The sequence below is a fragment of the Thermobia domestica genome, unplaced genomic scaffold (assembly GCF_964235325.1).
Source record: "Thermobia domestica unplaced genomic scaffold, izTheDome1.hap1.1 HAP1_SCAFFOLD_185, whole genome shotgun sequence".
Classification (NCBI taxonomy): domain Eukaryota; kingdom Metazoa; phylum Arthropoda; class Insecta; order Zygentoma; family Lepismatidae; genus Thermobia; species Thermobia domestica.
The window spans coordinates 351,752-373,201 of record NW_027655915.1 but is presented as its reverse complement, the minus strand read 5'-3'; positions in this window follow the sequence as shown (position 1 = coordinate 373,201).

Sequence of the window (21,450 nt, the reverse complement as noted above, 5' to 3'; positions counted from 1 at the left end):
ATCTAAGTCGCACCCCGATTTCGCTGGGCTAAATTAAAGAAAAATAGTAATATGTTATGGTTTTACTATTACTAAAGCACTCTTTGATATTGGTCATTTTCGATGATTTAATGTATCCCTCTCCCCTCTCCATGTTGGGGGCACGGTATGACAAAAATTATCCCAGGCCCGAATGTCATGTACGTTGAAAATTTGATCGAAATCTGATGGATGGTTCAAGAGTTGTTCTATTTATTTTTATATATTAATCTCCCCTTCTCTTATCCTCTCCTATGTTCTACCGTCAAAGTGAAAATATTAAAACAAAAGTTTCTAGGCCCGAATGTCGTCTATGTTGAAAATTAGATCGAGATCGGTCAGGTGGTTCAAGAGTTGTTAAGTTTTATTCATTTTTATAGATATCTCCCCTCCCCTCCTCCTAACCTACGTTCTACCATCAAAGGGATATGATAAAAACCACCCCAGGTCCGAACCTCATCTATGTTGATAATTTGATTAAGATCAGTTCGGTGGTTTAAGCGTGATGAAGTCACCAAGACAGCATTTTTATTTTTATTTTTTACATAGTCCCCCCTTCCCCTCCCCTACATTGTGCCGTCAAGGCAAAAATTGAAAACATCCCAGGTCCGAACCTTATCTATATTGAATGTTTGATTGATTGGGTTCAGTCGGATTGTTCAAGAGTTATTAAGTTTTATTCATTTTCATATATTTACCCTCCCCTCCTCTTCCGCAAGTTCTAATATCAAAATGAAATAACAAAAAGCTTCCCAGGTTCGAATTTCATCTATGTTCAAAATGTGATTGAGGACGATCGGGTAGTCCAAGAGTTATTCACCACCGAACATTGTCACTTTTATTTTTATATTTATAGCTGTTATGTATCTTCCCCCTCCTCTCCATCCTCTACGTTATTCCGTCAAAGTGAGGTGAGGTGAGGTGAGTTTTAGTTTAGCGTCCCGTTCAGCAACAAGGCTATATGAGACGTGGACCTACTGATTAACGTGGAATCCGAACCACATGAGCTCCCGCCGGGAATCGAACCCGGGTCTCCCACGCCAAAGGCGCGTACGCTAACCGCTTAGCCACGAAGGAGCCCTCCGTCAAAGTGAAATGGTAAAATCCATCCCTCGCGTTAATCGAGACGGGGACATATAGCCTCATTGCTGACGTCCCCATTAATCCCCCTACTCATACCCTTTAGTGTGTTTAAGTTAGTTTTTTTTTGTCTTCAGTTGCAAATTTCTAAGTTATTTTTCTTTGTTTCAAAATTCTCGCATTTCTTGTATGATAATACAAGTTAATAATCTTTGACTTGTTTTATATTAATAATCTGAGTTGTTCTTAAACCTTTGGTTTCCAATTTTGTTTTGTCTCTACACCAAACTACAGATATGACAAATTTAATTCTCATACTTTACATTTGATTTCAAAGCGGTCGCCATGAACTGCTTAAAAGCACTTTTTCCGTCACGAAACACCCAGCAGAGGGCGTACGATATCGTCTACAGCAATGAGAGGAAACTCCGCCTTGTTACGTGACGTCACATGAAGCACGTTCCGTTCAAACATTTAAGCAAAGCTATCATTTTGCTTGTGGTGTGAAAATGGCTCACTACGAAGCTTCTGTTAAAAGCAGCGTGACTGCTTTAATTGAGCATGCGGGCATGAACAATAGCGAGATATGGCGTTAATCGTGCTACAGCACGGAGGTGGTGGAGGAGATATGAGGAAACAGGAGATGTAAGACGTAAAAGAGGAAGTGGGCGACAAAGAGTTTCCTCTGCCGAAGAAGACCAGAGTGTAATTGCCCAATGCCGTGAGCGCCCTTTCATGTCTGCCCGACCGTTACGAAAGGGAACCAATTTCCCAGGCGATGTTACGACTGTCCGTCGTAGACTCAAATCCTTTGGTTTGAGATCATACAGGGCAGCTGTTAAGGAGCGACTAACAGAAGACCACATGGTTGACCGTCTGGCGTTTGCACAGTTAAATATTGCACGTGTGTGGGACGAGGTCGTTTTCACAGACGAAAAAATATTTTCCAGTGCAAACTTCGGGCCGAAGCGTGTTTACCGCCCCCCTGGAAAAAGGTATGCCTCTGAATACGTTTCCCGCTCTGGTCGAATGGGACATGTAACTGTCCACTGTTGGCCATGGATATGCAAGGCTGCCAATTTCGGAGGAATCTACAGGATTCCTGGTCGCCTAAACGCCCACAAGTATGTGGAACATCTGGATGAAACGCTTCCGGAAATAAATGCTTATGTAGGTGACGGCATATTATATTTGCAACAGGACAATAGCTCGATACATAATTCAAATGTGGTTCAGACATGGTTGCAGAGGCAACCTGATGTCGAAATAGTTGACTGGATACCTCATGGAGCAGATCTGAACCCTATTGAAAATATATGGGCCTCTGTTGCAAGAACATTGCGGGAAACCTGGTCGAACAATCCTCCACGAACATCTAATGATCTTTGGGAGCGTGTTGAAGATTCGTGGTCGATCTGTTGCACCCAACGCTATATCTCTCGCCTGGTGGATTCAATGCCACGGCGTATGGCAGCTGTAATCGAGTCCCAAAGGGACTATACACACTATTAATAAATGCTCGCCCACAACACCATCAGCCCTCTCGAGGGCTACCTAATTCGACCCACTTATTAACAAAATTTTATAAAATACATTACGCGACACCAGTGAATGTAAGTATCTCAGTATGTTCTGCATTAATAAAGAGGCTAACGTGCGAGACTTGGTGGCCGAGTGGTATTATGCTTGCTATGTAAACCAAAACCGCCTGTAACAGTGGTTCGAATCTAGTGAAGAAGACCCCTACTTTTTATCACCAGGGATATTTGCAATACGCCTTCTGCTATGTCCGCCTTCGTACGGTCTATTATATAACACATAATGTGGACCGCCATAAGTTTTTGCTTAGTAAACAATTTATAAATATATGAACAAATACCTAGGTATATTAGAGTAACAATGGAATATAGTACTTTCGTCCGACTGACGTCGCTCTGCAAATGTTCATTGTATTACACCGGAAGATGAATTAAATAAAGACTGGAAAATTTGATATAAAAATTGATATGTAATAAGTTAAAGACAAAATATGTAATTATAATCTCATATTTGAAACTAATTTCGACTACAATTAATTCTCTACCTGCTTTCATAAATAATCCAAACCAAACTTCGAGGTTTGGAATGCACAAACTAAGTGTAGCTAAGAGAAAAAAGTAACAAGAAGAGGAGAGATTCGAACCCACGACCACCAGCGTAAGAATTCCTTTTACTAACCCTTCATCTATCAAACCATGACGTGAACATGACTTTTGTAAGTTATAAATTTGTATCCAAGAAACACCATTAAGCGTATGTGCAACTACTGCTTTGCTCTTTTTCTCTTCAAAAGCGTAACATGTTTAGGATGATTCGTTTCGTTTTCCATTAGAGTTTCGAAAGAGATTATTTGTGTTTGAGAGTATGATCTTTAGTTTCCTTTAACCGACACTTCTAGCAAATACAACTTAATTCACACAGCAGTTAAAAAAAACTCGTACTGCCTTAGAAAGTATTCCTAAAAGCAGAAGCTGCATCATGCATCCTGAACAGTGACGTAACTAACGGCAGTGCGTTGAGGGAGCCCAGAGTAAAACGGGGCCCATTGAAAATTCGTAATTCCACTATTTTTCCCCGATATCTAAAATGAGACTACTTTAGCCTTACATGAAAAAGAAGCTGTGGAGAGGATTGCGAAGTCTACTGAAAAGATTTATCACGTCCTTGAGCATCAATTTTAAGTTTTCGAACAGTAATGAAGAACAAGATTGATTGAAATTTTAACTTAGAATGAAATAAATGAAAATCTAATCTTATATAACTCTCATTGATAGTAGTGTTCCGTATTTGTTTAGACACCTATTCTTTTATAACTTTACCTATGGTGCATGGGGTCCTTGGTTCGATCCCAGCTCACGCCGAATGAACTTTATTATGGACAAACACCGTGTGCATGAGTGTCCTCGGGTTTCTCCCGTTTCCTCCCACTTTTTTATTAAACAATTTCATTTATTTCTCACCATTACTCTCTCCAGTAGCATAGTCGGCATAATCGTGGGACGTAAAAATTAGATATTTCATTTGATTTTTCTTTTATAATTGTATATCACTTTTTCTATGACGAGAGCAACATCTAAGCGAGTATTCAGTAAATTAAACCACTAAAACCTATATTCATTGCACAGTAGTGCAGATGAAGTTTAGCCCTTTGGCAATCTTCAGCATGGACAGCAAAAAAAGCCAATACATTGATATTGAAACAGTAGTTAACGAATTCCTCTGCGAAAAAGATCACCCGTACTGTTGTGTTTCAGATGATAATTTATAATTATACTTAGTTGGTTGAATTTTCTCCATAGTTGTGGGGGCGAGATACTGAAAAAATCCCTACCAAGAGGTGAAGGTGACATGTAAAAGTAGTCAAATACGAACGAAATTAGTGTCGGATTCATATGCAAAGAAGAAAAGTGACACTGTGGATGCTGCGTAAGTTCAAAATAAGCCTTGGTTGGCTTCGAGTTGACAATGGGAGGGTGACAGGAATAAAGAATCGAAAATATCCTATATTTGTGTCGAATGGATAGTTTTCGGGATCACTGACATAAAAGGTGATATTTCAGATGTGTATATGTCCAAGGTTGGCCATATTGAAATGGAGTCATAGGGAGAACCAGTAAATACTTCAGAACAGTTCCTTTTTGGTGCGTTTCAAGACACTGAGAGTGAAAAGTGATAATGCACAAATCACATTCTGAATTATCGGAGATATGACTTCTGGGGAAGTGTCGTTGCTCCAGAGAGGCATTACTAACTGATCACTCCCTAAAATCGTCACTGTTTTGCAGGGCCGTAGACAGAAATTTATTCCAGCGATCGAAAGCTTGACCGGAATTTATTTCAGCGATTGAGAGCATATTTTGCTAAAATGTCTATCATCCAGGGGCGGATCCAGGATGATTGTTTGGGAGGGGCGATCGTTCGAAGTCAAATCAAGGTAAGAGCGGATTGCAAAAAAGAAAAGAAAAAAGAAAGAAAGAAAGAAAAGAAAGGAAAGAAAAGAAAAAAATAGAAAATGAGAAAGAGCTCTTCTGTAGAACTAACTTTCTTAAGAAATTAAGGCCTATCTACTTTAGGTTTTAATATACGTTTATAATACAAAGATGAAAAATACTTAGGATATGTTTTATTTTTAAAATAAAAAGTATAAAAGATTCCCTATTCTGGGGGATGCGATCACCCCAAACACACTCCCCTGGATCCGCCCCTGCTATCACCATCTATAAAATTATATATATATAATTATAAACAAAAAAGTAGTGATTTCGTGGGGGCAAAAGCTCAGGATTGCCAAGGCCTGCATCCTGTGTATGTCCCTTCTGCTCTGAATTGTCAAAAGCTCCTCTTCAAAGGTAAGACATAAAATGTAAATAATAAACGTGTAACATAGAATACAATATAAATAGAAAATATGTTATAATTAAGAAATAGAAAATAATTATAAAATAAATTTGAAGGACAATTTAAAAAAATCAATAATACTTGAAAGTAAAATATACTTTTAAAACAATTTTGCATTTATGCAGGGCTACAACAAGTGAGGAGTGCCATGTAAATTTAGTAACAAATATAATATTGGAAAATTATTTCGAATTAAACTAGCTGTGATTACATGAATTAAATGAATCAATGAATAAAACTCGTTTCTGTCCGTAGATATTTTAGAGCTCTTGGCAATTTCCATAGATTTCTTAGGGAGCATCTTACTAGCTTGCACTCTTTAAAGAAAGAAAAGAATGAAACTAAAGATATTTATGAAGCTCTGGGACGATTGTGTGACTTTCCTTTAATTTAGGCTCTTAAAAATATTTCAGAACAAACGAATGGGAGAGTTCGCTAAGAGCCTTCATATCGCGAGGACGTGCTTTGTCGCTGGTGCGGTTTTTGTGGTGTGAGGGTATGAACTACGTAGTACTGGTTATTGATATACTATTAGTGCCTTTCACTATCTGTATATATATATAGATAGATAAATAGAAGTGATATATAGATTTGTTTCTGTGTTGATGCTGCATATACTGCATTGATATCAATATGTCCCAGAATATTCGTACGAATACTGTGAAATTCGAATTCGATAAGAGTACAAGATCAAGGCGGCCATTAGCACTTGAGATACATAAATGGCTAAGTGAGAGCTTCGCACCCTTATTAACTGAGGCAACGGCCATACAACTGCATAATGAGGAATATTGTATATATGTGAAAATAGGTGATGTGCATAAGTTTAACGTATTTATGTCGAATAACCCAGGAACAGTGAATTTCCGCCACAGTGATGGACTGATAAGTGAAGTACGAATTACAGACGCCGCCTCTGCTTTGACTTGTGTACGCGTTTTGGATTTGCCTATGGAATTGCCGGATGAGAGGGTAGTGAATGTATTAAATGAATATGGAACTGTACATAACGTTACTCATGAAAAATGGCCTGCATATCTCCCATACCCTATTTATAACGGAGTGCGTATTATTTCTATGGAACTGAAAAAACCCATTCCCTCCAAAGTGTTTTTTGACAACCAGAAAGCCACGGTGATGTACCAGGGGCAACAAACAACGTGTTGGATATGTGCCTCCCCCGGACACGTCCAGTCCTTTTGCCCAAAGAAGAGAAATGTAAAACCACCCGCATCGCAACATGCTGAGGAACTCCGGATGACGGAAATATTTAAAGGAACACTTCCATCTACCAGGCGATATGCGAATGCGCAAGTTGCTGAGACTCTACCGCCAATGAGAACCCCGCCAAATGATCTGCCGAGAAGTGATAATAGTGTGCCTCCTCTTAATGATGAAGTTGCATTTCCGGCTTTATTCAAACCCGTTGATGCATCTCATTCGTCCCTAGCATCTCCAGCGATAGCGAGTGAAGTGACGCCTTCTGCCATCTCTGGGCCTACTCAAGAACTACCTTCGGCAGTGTGCACTTCTGAAACAAGTGAAATGTGTGAGCCGTCTTCCCAGCGAGTAAACAAAGTAAATAGTAAAACCCACGAACAGCAATTAAGTGCCACGCATATATTAGACGAGGAAGCTGATTCGCTGCCTTTAGGTAAGAAACGAAAGCCGAATCTTGCTGATTCCCCCCATTCGAGTGATGTGTGTGAAATTGCAACCGAAACTTTTAGTTATGATTTAGATGCTTCCTCCATAACATCTAATGACCAAGTAGAAACAGTATCATCAGTGGAAACAGTAGAAAAACATGGCAATCAGTTGCCTGTTGAATTTACCTACTCGACAAAATAGTCTGGGTCCAGAGTCAGTTCCATAGCATATTTCTAAGTAGTGTGCATCGATATGTTGATTGGCCTTGTACTTTCTTTCCCTCAGACATTTGTCTGCCTTTATCTTTTTTTCTGTAGTTGTAGTATTATTGTTTCCAACAGTAATATGCCTCTGCCTAATGCGCGGTCATTTTGTACACTCAATTTAAATGCTATATCCAACTTCTCTAATCAGTGCTTACTGCAACAATTTGTAACACAAATTGATGCCGATTTTCTTCTGTTTCAAGAAGTGGCATTCTCCTCATTTTCCTTTTTACCGGCATACACTGCTATTATTAATCAAGGTGAACATCAACGGGGAACTGCTATTTTGTACAAGAAAGGTATACAAGTGGACGACGTAAGATGTTTACCTTCCGGGCGGGCAATTCGTTGTCGCTCAGAGGGGTTCACAATTATTAACATTTACTCACCATCTGGGACGCAAAACCGCTTACGCAGGGAACAGTTTTATAATGAAGACATAGTGCCGTTGTTACCAGTAGTACCAGCCAAACTTATCATGGCAGGAGACTGGAATGCGGTGGAATCACCATTAGACACGTCAGGACATTATATACCATGTAAGGCTATGCAAACTCTTATCTCACAGCTTTACCTACGCGACGTTTGGTTATTATGTCATGCAAAACGACAAATGACCTACCGCTCCGCCCGAATACAATCACGTTTAGATGGGATCTATATATCAGACATATGCCGGCAACATATAAATATTACAGAAGCGGCCTTGCGCATCCCCTCTTTTTCTGATCATGTAGCCGTCTACATTACCTGCAAGTTCCCACAAGCTGTGAGTCGGTCTGTTGGTCGCTCATATTGGAAATTGCCATCTCGACTTTTAAACCGCGCTGATATTAAAAACTTGTTCCTTCGTAAGTGGCAGTATTGGTGTAAACAACAGCGCTATTACCACAGCCTTAATCAGTGGTGGGTAGCTTACGCAAAACATAAAATTCGTTCATTCTTTCAATGGCAAGCTCGCGAAACAAAGACCGATCTTCTCCATACCCAGGAATATTATTACAAAATTCTGCATGACATATGGTCACAACCGAGCACACCGGAAAATTTTACTCTCATGAACCACATTAAAGCAAAATTACGTCAAGTGGAACATCAACTGTTTTCTAAGTTGTACAGCCGCACACATCTTGGTGAGCAACTGGAAAATGAAAAGACCACCTTCTATCATTATATGCGCAATGTGTACCGTAATACCTCCAAATATATAGATTGTCTTAATGTAGGTGGGGAACAAACCCTCTACAATTTTGATGATATTCAAAATGAGTTTGTTCGTTATTATCAGCAAATGTATGACACACCTCAGGATACGTTGATGGACATACAAGAGTTTATAGAATTTCCTTTACCGCATGCTCTTCCCGACGCCTTGGATTCCCTCATGCACCCCTTTTCGATCGAGGAATTGATGAGTGTTTTGAAGAAATCTCATAATATCTCCAGCCCTGGGCCTGATGGACTCCCGTACCTATTCTATAAGCAATATTGGGATATTGTGGGTCAGACAGTACTTGAAATAATTATTGAATTATTGCACGCCTCTAATATTCCACAGAATGATGGTATCTTAATACTCCTTCCTAAAAAATCCGGACGATTTTCTCTTGAGGACTTTCGTCCCATTACGCTTCTGAATACCGATCTTAAAATATTGACCAAAATGATTGCTAGCCGCTTAAAAACCATCTGTAGTCAGCTCATCAGCTTCTATCAAGCTGCACTCCATCCTACGTATAATATGCAAGCAGCACTATCCAAACTGCGAGATATTATTTCATATTACCAGTTTAAACGTCTCCCAGCCTGTGTAGTCTCACTTGACTTTCGGAAAGCTTTTGACAGTATGACCCATCAATATATCTACGCGATACTTAAGGCATATGCATTTCCTCCATCCTTCATCAGCCTCATTACTACGTTATACAACAATGCATCCTCCAAAATTCGTTTAAATGGTCATTTGTCACCTGCTATAGACCTTAAACGTGGTATCAGACAAGACTGCGCACTTTCGGTATATTTATTCAGTCTCGGACTTGACCCTCTACTACAAAAAATTGCGAGGGATCAAGATCCACTGTTACATGATTTTCACAAGCTTAATATCCAAGCATACGCAGATGATGTTACACTACTCTGTACTGAATTTTCTCATCTTCAGAAAGCAACGCAACATATTGAGCGCTATTCCTTGCTCAGTGGACAAATGCTCAATACACATAAATCTAAGCAATTATTGTTTCATAACTGGCAATTTCCGGATTCCCCGCCGAACCCTTGGAACGTGCAGTCGGTCTCCTTCCTTAAAATTTTTGGTATTACATTCACTAATGATGCCAAAAATCAACAGCAGCATGTATGGATCCCGATCATAACCCAAATGCGTATACAAAGTCAAGCAGATAAACCACGCGCACTTCCCTTGTATCAACGGGTATGGTATGCTAACGCCTACCATTGCTCCAAACTTTGGTATATGGCACAAATTTTTCCTTTAACAGAAATGTATGCCAAGAAAATAGATTCCCTCATTGGGTGGTTTCTATGGAAAGGATGCCTTTTCCGAGTACGACGGTCGGTTCTGTCCCTTCCATATGCTCACGGTGGTCTCAATTTGATTAATATTCGGCAGAAAGCTAAAGCACCACTGTTAAAAAACATACATGTACAGTCTTTAAATGTACATTCACACACTGCACAGTGGTTAACGTGCTGGACAGCCAGCCTTCATGGAAATAACCCTCCTCACTTACGCCATGAAAATCTTTGTCCATCCTATCTTCGTGACTTCATCTTAAACTGGACATATTTGCCCACCTTGTCCCCAGAACAGGCTGGTAATACACGCATTTTATACACCATACTTCAACAACAGCACGACAATTCTGAAACTGCTTCTATCATCATGCACCATCCACACCACAACTGGCCCGCGATTTGGCAGAATTTGAATCATCCTCTCCTCACCAGTGAAGTGAAAAGTCTGTGGTACCAAGCAATTCATAATCTGATTCCCACCAATGAACGCTTATACGCTATTCATCGGAGTGATACTGACCTATGCCTTATTTGTGGACACAGAGATACCTTACACCATCGCCTCTCGGAATGTTTAGATGCTAGGCCAATTTGGAACCACCTTATTACTTGTGTGGCACTCATCTGCCGTAAACCTAAACAGTATTTTACGGCGAACATTTTTCTTTTCCCTGACTATCAATGGTTTCCGCCAACTCGGAACACAACCGTTACCTGGCTCCTCGGGACTACTCTCTATTACTTGCTTCACACTAGACCTCACTGTACAGCAATTGAATATTTTGATTATTTGCAACGTTCCCGGTGGAAACTACGGCGTCGGGTGGAGGAGAACAAATATTTTGCGAATTTTTTACACGTCATATTTGATTAGTTAATTTTTTTTTCCTAGCAGTGTGAACATACAAGCACAACGTCTTGACTCTTTGTATTTACATATATTTCTCATGTATAGATTCTAGTCTCATAATTATGTACTGTTTTAACACCCATGGTTCTTATGTAGTGTTGTAACCTGGACTTTGTATTTCAGAACATCATGAAATAAATTAAATGAAAAAAAATGGAAAAGACTGTTTTAAAGCTATAACGTTGTAAACTTGATTCCTGTTTCTTTTTCAGCTGAATGGAAAGAGCGTACTACGTCACACAACTGCTTTAGACAAGGAGAGGTGGAGGACGGGGAGCAGTTGGAATAAATACTAGAAGCAACTAATCGATTGATACATGTATTGCGAGAATTCATAAGAAAACTGGGCAAGAGTTTGTTATTCATTTGGACTTAGAATTTTTGTAACAAATTTTATGCCGGGGACTACCTTTCTTCATTATTAGCGATCAGTTTAATTTTCTGTGTATCATAAGCTAACTCCTTAATAAACAAATGCGTATCATAGCCAGTTAAGTTGTGAAGAAATACAGAAGCAAAGTTAGGATATTTATTGCAATAAATTGCAATAACTGTGAGCTGCACCTCTAAACTTTCCAGTTAAATGATCATGATCTCTTACTTTTGCTTTATTTTTATTTATCTTATACAAACATTTTCTGAATTCGTATTTCCATTCTTTTATTTTTTTACTCATATCATCTTTATCTTTGTAGAACTGTATTTTCTTCTTTAATATATTTATTTTTTTCTCAACGGCTGGTGGTAAGTCATTCAAGTTTTTCTCACATATATGACAACTATCTGAACTGTTGTAAGCTTCTGTTTCTTCCTCAGTAAGCGGAATCATATTAACTATCCTTTTATATATTTCCATAATTTCTATTGCTTCTTTTTGTAACATTTTAATAAATACTTTTGCAGCATCTGGACCTATATAACCAACAGGGGGCTTATAGTTTCCATTTGAATATTTGACATAGTAACAAAAACTCATTGGCTCATGCTTTTGATATTTTACTGTTTTATTACAATTATGCTCTGTTTTTAACTTATATAAGATACATTCAAAGTCAGCAAATATGACAAATGGAACTCTTCATGATCGATTATAGTTTTGAAACTATATTTGAATGTCGTATGGTTTTGGAAGTTCTATTCTAACAGCCTCATGCTCTTTACAATATAGCTCATGGTTTTGCAACTGCTTCTTATTTCGAAAGTGTCTTGTTAAACATCTGTCGCAGAAGTATAGTTTTTCCTCGTGTTTTGTCACTTGACTTCTTATTAATCGTGATAGGTCTTTTATCCAACAAAAATGATTATTATTTTGGTCATCTTTTATACATAATAAATTAACATGTTTTTCTTGCTTGTTTTTTGTGATTTGAAGTGGATATACATTATATTTTTCATCATAGCTGTAGACATTAATGGAAATATTACTTCTTTTTTCAAATTTTGGTATATCTTTTAATTGTACAGGAAAGTCAATACCATCACAACATTTTTGTAAATCTATAACTGTTTGTTTATATTTAAAAGTTCTTTGAGGATCTTTTTTGTGTGGGTTTTAAATAGCTTGCAATAGAATACAAGAAACATTTATTGTCTTTATTTTTAACATAAATCACTACTTTCTTATCTTTAATTGGTTTAGGGAGTTCAATATAGGAAGAAGCTCTTAATGGTACATACTTGTTTAATCTGATTTATAAGTATTTAATTTGGTGCAATATCCCTCCTGATCCTCTACCTTCAAATTCTTCCAGTTCTCTACGAAGTTTTTGTTTTGCATGATGTATATATTCATTTAAGTCAGTTGATTCTAATATTCTCTCGTTTGATGTTTTGAAATTACGTTCTTGTATTTCTTTATCTTTAATATAGTCACAAATAAAAACGAGGTTTACTTTAACAGGATGGAATTTTAATTCTTCTTTGATTTTGTTAATAGCAACTCTTCCACTTGTATCTAAAAATTTTATTGAGTCTTTATATCCACCTATGTTTTCAACTTTAATAGTTTGTAAACGCTTCTTAATTGATATACGTGCTGGTTTCGGTCCTTCAATTACTTCTTGTTTAAATGGGAATATATTTCTAATCTGTCTTCTGCTTTGTTCATCATCATATTGTTTAAGAAGGTTTATTAGTTCTGCTTTTCGTAATCGGGAATATCTTTTGATTCCCTTCTCTTTACATTGTCGTCTTAACTCTACTACAGTAAATTTACTATAATTACTCATCTTTTATTATATAGAAAATCTTTATTACTCTATCGTTTTTGTCTTCGTTAGATTATTTTTAATCATTTTTGTACTATTTTTACTTCCATTTGTTCTAATATAACAGTTAACATTTTACACTCCTGCTATTGTCTACATATTACGCGTTGTATTAGAACACGACTATCATGGGAATAACCCATCAAAGTTACATATACACATATCAAAATTAAATCATTTTTGTAAACTTACTCATCGTCATAATCATTACTATCATATTTATATTCATCATCACTACTCAAATCAGATGTTTTTTGTCGTGTTATTAATAATTATTTTTCCTTTAACAGTATGTGCTTCTCTATTAACAGAGCTTGCTTCTCTAGTAGTGCTGCTAAGAGTTTAAGATCATGATGAATTAGTTTAAGTCTATCATGTAATAAATCAAAATCTTTTTCCATATTTATTACATAGAAAATCTTTAATCACTACAAATTAAGTTTTTACATAGGATTAGATATTAACCGATCATATGAACAATCAATTTCTTTGACCAAATCTTCTTCTGATAGGGGTGTCCAAAACTCATTACCCTTACCTTTACGAATATCTAGTCCTTGTTGTATTCGGTTGAATAGCTTAATACTGTTAGGATCTCTAAACTTTTCGTATATTATTACATGATTCGGATATTTTACTTCTGCTTCATTAAGAGGCTTAAATAGGCTTCTCTTTTGACAACGAATAGCATAATAAGGGAAAGGATCATTAGGTTTGTTCTTCTTATATATTAGACAATTATCTTTTGAATTATCGTCTGTATATGGTGCTGCGATTGTTTTATGATGATTTATTTCCTTTTCTTGTTTCTCATTGTTTATGCATAATTCATTAATTTGTTGTTCTATTTCTGGTAGTCTTGTTTGAAGTTGATCGCTGTTAGTAAGGTTTTGCTGTTGAAAGTCTTTAACGAAGTAATTGATAATGATTTGATTACATTTAAGATAAAACATAGGAGAAATCCATCTAGATATATCTAAAATCAATTCCTTACATACATACGTACATCTTGTTTCATTCCATATCTTTCCTTTACCTCCTACTATTGTTTTGATAATTTCATCTCCTATAATTATAGGAGATGAAAAATGCTCTATTAGTTCTTTTGATTCTTTATTTTTCAGCCAATTATCAAACCTTTTTCCACCATCTTGACACAACTTAGTAGCGTTAAAGTATCCTGTACTTTTATCTATAGTCAATTTGAAATCACCAAAAATAACATACCAATAATTGTCTTTAATCTGTTCGTGGCAAATATCGTTTAAACTAAGAGAACTATCCATAGTACTTATATTTATTATATAGAAAATATTGATTTTTAACTTTATTTCGTTACCAGCTAGTTTTATTTTTTAAGATGAGTTTCTGAAGCGGTCGGAATTCCGACCATTAAGCTTTTTTCGCAATAATTGACCGCCTTTGACAATCTTAAAGTCATCCCCACGAATTCAATGCAATGACTTTATATAAGAAATTGACTCTTTAGATTGTTTATTTTCTAACCATTTATAAAATTTCTTCGGAAACTACGAATTGTTAGATATGCATACTACACTTTGATTACGTTATCGGTTATACTTTCTGCAACAACTGGTTTATTAATATTTTTATACCTGTAACAATTTACTCAATATTAACAACGTCTCTTGCAACTGGAAGTGCTATTATAACAGGTTTGTCTTCTAAGTTAAACATAAGCAAAAGAAAAGATGATTATAAAACCACTGTCACTTGTATTAACTAATTTAAAGAACAGTTAGAGATGATAATAACATTAAATGGCGAAATGGATAACGAATATATAAAAGATACGTTGCATAAGATCAGAGAACAGCTTAAAGATATAAGATAATAAACGATGCTGACACCTAGGGACCCGTCGATTTAACGGGTCTAAATCAAAATTTTCTCTATAATAAATGAGTAAGAAAACTATTAATTGGGATGTAAAAGAGATGATAAAAGAAACAACAGCTAAGAAAAGAAATGGAGAACTTATACCTGATGATATTCGATGTCTTATAGTGGGTCCATCTGGTTGTGTTAAAACTTTTTTTGTTATTTAACTTCTTATTACAGCCAGGTTGGTTAAACAATAATTACTTGTACATATATTCTAAAAGCATGAATCAGCCAAAGTATGAGCAATTAAAAGATCGATTTAAAAAAGCAGAACTAAAGTTCAATAAGCAAACAGCAACGTTTTTAAGCAGTAATGATTGCATTGTACCTATTGATGAATGTGAAAAATACTATGTTGTGTTTGATGATTATATTTTGGAGAACCAAGATACTGTTAGAAATTACTTTACGAGAGGTAGACATAGACATTTAGACTGTTTCTATCTTGCACAGACATATTCAAAACTACCTAAACAGCTTATAAGAGATAACGTTAACTTCCTATGCGTATTTAGACAAGATGATACTAATCTTAAACATGTGTATAACGAGTTTGTTGGAGGAGATACGCCTTATGATAAATTTAAAGAGATATGTTCAAAATGTTGGCAAGAAGATTATGGTTTTATAGTAGTTGATATGACAAGGAAGGTAAACAATGGTAAGTATAGGAACAAGATAAAACACTTTATAAACGTTTGATGTTTTTTCACGTTTTACGTTTTAACGTTTGACGTTTTTAACGTTTTTTCACGTTTTTTGACGTTTGATGTTTGTTCGTTTTCTATATAATAAATGGATGAGAAAGAATTTAATAAGAATATCAAGTTAAAGGAGTTCTTGATAAAGGGCTTCAAATCTAGGAAGAAAGAAAGAGCAGAGATATACGATAAATTTAAGACGCAAGAACAACCTGTAATTGATGGTATCCAAAATTTAGGAAGTGAGATCATAGAAGTAGGAGAACAAAATAAAAATCTAATAACTGAAATTGTTCCAGCCGTACATAAGACGGCTTCAATAGATCCTAGTCTACTAGAAACATCTAAAAAGATAACTTATGATAGTCCTTCAAGTAGTAGTGACACACCTATAACAGGAGAAATAAAACAATTGAGAAAACAGATTAAAGACAAAGTCGAAGGAGTAGAGCCTTTTACAACAGCGCAATCATTTGGTAAGATTGCAACAAAATATTATAATAGAAGAAATGATAGTGTATTTGGAATAAGAGCTGTAGAAGAAGATGGAAATATAATAAATAAGATAGGAAATTCTGAAGGTAAAGTGAGTGGTGATGATTTAATAATTAATGGTAAAACTTATAAAGGAACAGAAGCTCTATGGGAATTGTTAACGATGAATACTAATAAAACCATTGAAGATTATGATGATGACGATTTTGAACAGTATAAGGAAATAATAATAGAATCAGATGCTGCCTTCCAAAAATATAATCGGGATAAAAAAAGTAGCATCTATTAGAGGTTCTAAGTACATTAATATTATTAAGCCTATTTGGGATGATTATATTAAACCATCTTTATCTCCAACTCTTAAAAAGAACACGACCCCTAAAAGGACTGGTGAAGGAATTAAACAATATACAGAGATACCTAAAGAATATATATAAATGGATGATGCGAGAAAGTTAATTGACCGGTTAATAGTTATAGATGGAGAAGAAAAGGCTGGTAATAATAACTTTTATAATGAGAAAGTAGGTATAGTGAGTATGATTAATAACAAGCTTTCACAATTTATTCCTAATGATCCAAAAGGTATAGGGTATTTGATTAAGATCTTAAATACATTATCACCACGATTCTGGAATGATGAGAAGCTTGGAAAAGGATTAGTAAATGATTTGATTAATAAACTCCCATTTGAATTACATATTCCAGGATTTTCGTACTGCGGTCCAGGAACTAAGCTACAAGAAAGATTAGAAAGAGGAGATAAAAGTATTAACCCATTAGATGAGGCTTGTAAAGAACACGATATATACTTCAGAGTCAATAAAGAAACAAAGTCAAGGCATATTGCAGATAAGGAACTAGAAACTAAAGCATGGAATAGAGCATTTAGTAGTGATGCATCAATTGGTGAACGATTAGCTGCGTTTGGAGTTGGTACTGCTATGAATGTTAAGGTTAAGTTAGGATGGGTATTATAAGTTTTTAAATGTTATTATGTATGATTCTTTTATGGGTACACTCCATAAAAGCGTTGTTTCAAGATTTTCTTTATAATAACTGGATAGTATTCAGAGTTATGAGTTACAGAGTTTTAAACCTAACACAAGAACATTTAATAATTTGAATGAAGCTAACAAAGATGTTGAGTTTGATTTCGATGTGAGGGATGGGTTTATACATCAACACAAAGCAGATTGTCATATGGTTTTCGAAGTTGTTGGTGCATGAGTTGGAGGAACATTTGGTGCAAACGATACTATAAAACTTGTAGATAACTTCTCACCATTCTTCTTTTCTCAAATTGAGGTTAGAAAGCATGGAGTTGTTATAGATAAGATTGAACTACCAGGAATAACATCTACAGCTATTGGAACATTAAAGATGTCCAAACCAGAAGTTGAATATCTAAAACAAGCAGGATTTGAAACAGATGATAAACTTGGTCTACGAAAGGACTTTAGCGTTTTGTATCCATTAACATTAATTCCAGGCTTTTTAAGTGATTATAAAGAGGTTATGTGGAAAGGTGGATTGAGAATAACATTTACAAAAACTAACTACAAAAACGATGTCTTGTACAAATGGACTGGAACAGGAGCAAGTGCAACAGCCCTGTATGGAGAGTATGGAGATAAGAATGCCAATTATTGAATACGAATCTAATTACGAAAACCAGTTAAAGTTGAATATTCTTATAGAACCTAAAATCATGTTTTCATTCCATACTTATCAATGTGATCAAAAGGCTGTTGTAGGTTCTTTCTTGGAGTTCGATGTTACTATTCAATTTAATTCTAGAAAATTTGATATGAATGATTTCGTAGTTGTAATGTTCCAAACTGATAGAAGCGGTAAACAAACAGCAGATGCAAGTAAGTTCGATCATTGTAAGGCAAAGAATATATATCTTAAGAATGGAAGGAATGAGGTATTTCCAAAAGAATCAAGAAACTTAGATATTGCTAACAGGGATTATTTTAAGATGTACGATGATTATACTGCATTTAAGAGAATAACATGTGGTAATACCGATATGTACTATGATCCTAAAGAGTTTATAGATAACAGAAAGATGTATGTGATTAATTGTAGTAAGAGGAAGAATGTATCAGTAAATGAGAGAACAAACATAAAGATTGTAGTATACTTTGCAGAAGCTGTTTCTGATAATACTATATGCTATGCGATTTTAATTTGACAAAAGAACTTTACATACGATCCTAAGAGCGAGAAAGTAGTAGAAGAGTTTTAGATAGTTAAATGTATTTTTTGTAATGTTTATGGAGGTTTTCCATAAACAAAATTGAAAAAAATGATTAAAATATTTTTGGTGAAGATAAAAAATTGAAGAGTGATCGTTGATTTTCTATGTAATAAATAAGATGGCGCGTCATATTGAGGTTTTAAATAAACTTGAAGTCTTGAGCAAAAACAAGTTATTGGATTAAGAGAATTAGAATTAGATACAGAATATAAGATTGTGAAAATGGAAAGGATTAAAACTAAGTTTGGAAAGAGCATTTTAGTCGAGTGCGAGGAGTTTAATGTCTTTCTTCCACCTAGATTTACAAAGCGCTTAACAGATAAAATGATTTATGAGATCGTTAAAGATGGAATAAAAATCAAATACACTGGTCTAAAAGATAATTATCCAACTGTTCTGTTTGTAAATTTCAAATGAGAAGCGGTTTTATGAATTTTTTCATAAAACGAACATTTTCCTTATAACAAATAAGCTATGGCTAGCTATTTGAATAAGAAAAATGACGTTAAAGTATTGAGATTCCTTCGCATAGATAAGTTAGAAAAAGGTAAACCATACGAGATAACATTATGGAAATTGATTCAAACACAACGTTATGGACAAAGAGTTTTAGTACATTTAGATGAGAAATATTAGACGTTATTGCCACAAAGATATAATGACGATACTGAGCAAGTGTTAAAAGACTTGAGAAAATATAAGCTGTTTGTTAAGTATGAGGGTTTGAAAGATTTAGATAATGGTTATAAAATACATCAGTTTTACTTTAGAAATAAATCCAAAAAAGAACAAAAATGATTAAAATGTATCCTCAGAAGTAACAAAAATGGAGCGATTATAATGGATCCCAAAAAGAATTTTATACTTACTAATAATTTCAATGTAATTGTGAAAAATGTGCAAAACGAAGTTCAAGTAGTTCGGCTGTCTATTCAGCTTGAATTACGATCAGTGGACAGAGTTTAAGAAATCATTGTTTCCCATAGAGAACGAGGTTAGTAGAAGATTCCATTATCAATATCCGAACTTGTAATTTTATGTAAGCTCTAAGTGTATAAGTGTTCTTATGGTTTCAAGACTATAGAAACTAAGACCTTTTCACATATAGAACACAATGTCATTTGAATTTTAAAGATCCATATATAAATAAGAAAGTTATTTCAGTTTTTTTGTAATTATATCCTTAGAGTTATGCATCCTACAAGATATTCGATAGATAGTAAATTTATTTCTCTATTGATTGCCGTTCGAATTTTCAAAATCGGTTCATAAACAACGGAGATATAACAAATTCAAAATTTCGGGAATTTTTTACGGGTTTATTTTTGAGTTTTCGGGAAAATGTTATTCTTTAAAAAAGTCTTAGAAATTTATTTATCTCCTGATTGCCGTTCGAATTTTGAAAATCGGTTCATAAACAACGGAGATATAACGAATTCAAAATTTCGGGAATTTTTTACGAGTTTATTTTTGAGTTTTCGGGAAAATGTTATTCTTTAAAAAAGTCTTAGAATTTTATGTAGATTATGCTAGTATTTTCTTATTTTTCAAATATCTGAATTTTTATTTTTTGCAGTGTGCCAACTCATAATTTTTTATCTGAAATTTGCCAACTTTTTTATTTGATGAGTTAGCACATTATAACTATGGAGGAGTAAAACTATTCTCTTAAAAATATTTCGGGTAAACACTATAATATTTGGTAAGTGGGTTGGCAACACTGACTTTTTTTCTTTCTTGAACATTGATGCTTAAGTTAAATTTGCCGGTTAGGTGACCATATTCAAGCAGTTACCTACTCAATAGATGGCGTTGCATATCATGTAGTTTATCACTTTGCTAATAGATGGCGTTGCTTATAAAAGTATTTGTTCATATATAAGGACCGATTTTCACTTGATTTCTTTGAGTACGTGTTAGCCGAGCGTGCTCGCTCATGGTCTGGCCAGATATGAGTAGTTATCGGCGTGGTCGTCGCAGGTTCGAACCGCCTCCAAACCAGAAGAAGGATTTTCACTCTCTCCTCTACAAGCCAAACAGATCAGAGGGAGTGGACGTGAATGGAGACTAGCGCTAGTCGGGCACAACAGAAGCAGCAGCAGAAAGAAAGACAGAAAAAGGAGCCTGAGAGGCAGCCAAAAGCAAAACCGAACAAACAAATAAAAGAAAGGCGTACGTCCTTACAGGTCCACCTGTGCACAGGTTTTGCTGCTTTTTACTTTGAAAATTTATTTATGTTACAGAGTTTTTAGATGTAAGTTTTTATGGTTTTAAATGTCATAAAAGCCTATGTAACATACTAAACTTTATCTTCTTATAATTCAGCTATTTCTGAACCGATTTGAACCAAACAAAAACTATTTTTTCAATCAAAGACAGCACTATAAGCTACAAGTTATAGATGTAAGCGTTTTATGAGTAATTTCATAAAACAGTAGTTTATTTATCTTTACTTCCAATTTGAATAAGGTATCATCCTTACTCTCCATTTCAAAAATACATTTATATAATCAGTCCACTTGTTATTATTAATATGATTGATAAAGATATGATCATTCTTAAAACTGAAATAGTAGTCTAAATTCTTATAGGGCAAAGCATTATTCCACAGCTCGTATATTTTATGAATATGATATTTTGCTCTTTCATCAAGTTGAACTTTTCCATTCTTATAGTCGATGTAAAATTCTAAAAACATTACTTTGATATAATTCAGTTCGTTTTGTAAGTCTGTAAATTCTTCTTGAGATAATTTTTCAGGATTTACAACATTATAAACAAACGCGTCCATTTTTTCTATTTCATCATTTTGTTTGTTCATTTTATTCCGATATGCTTTACACTCATCTCGTCTTGTATTTCCATTTCGAGCAAATTCTTGGTATTGTTTTAATTCTCCACAAATTATACACTT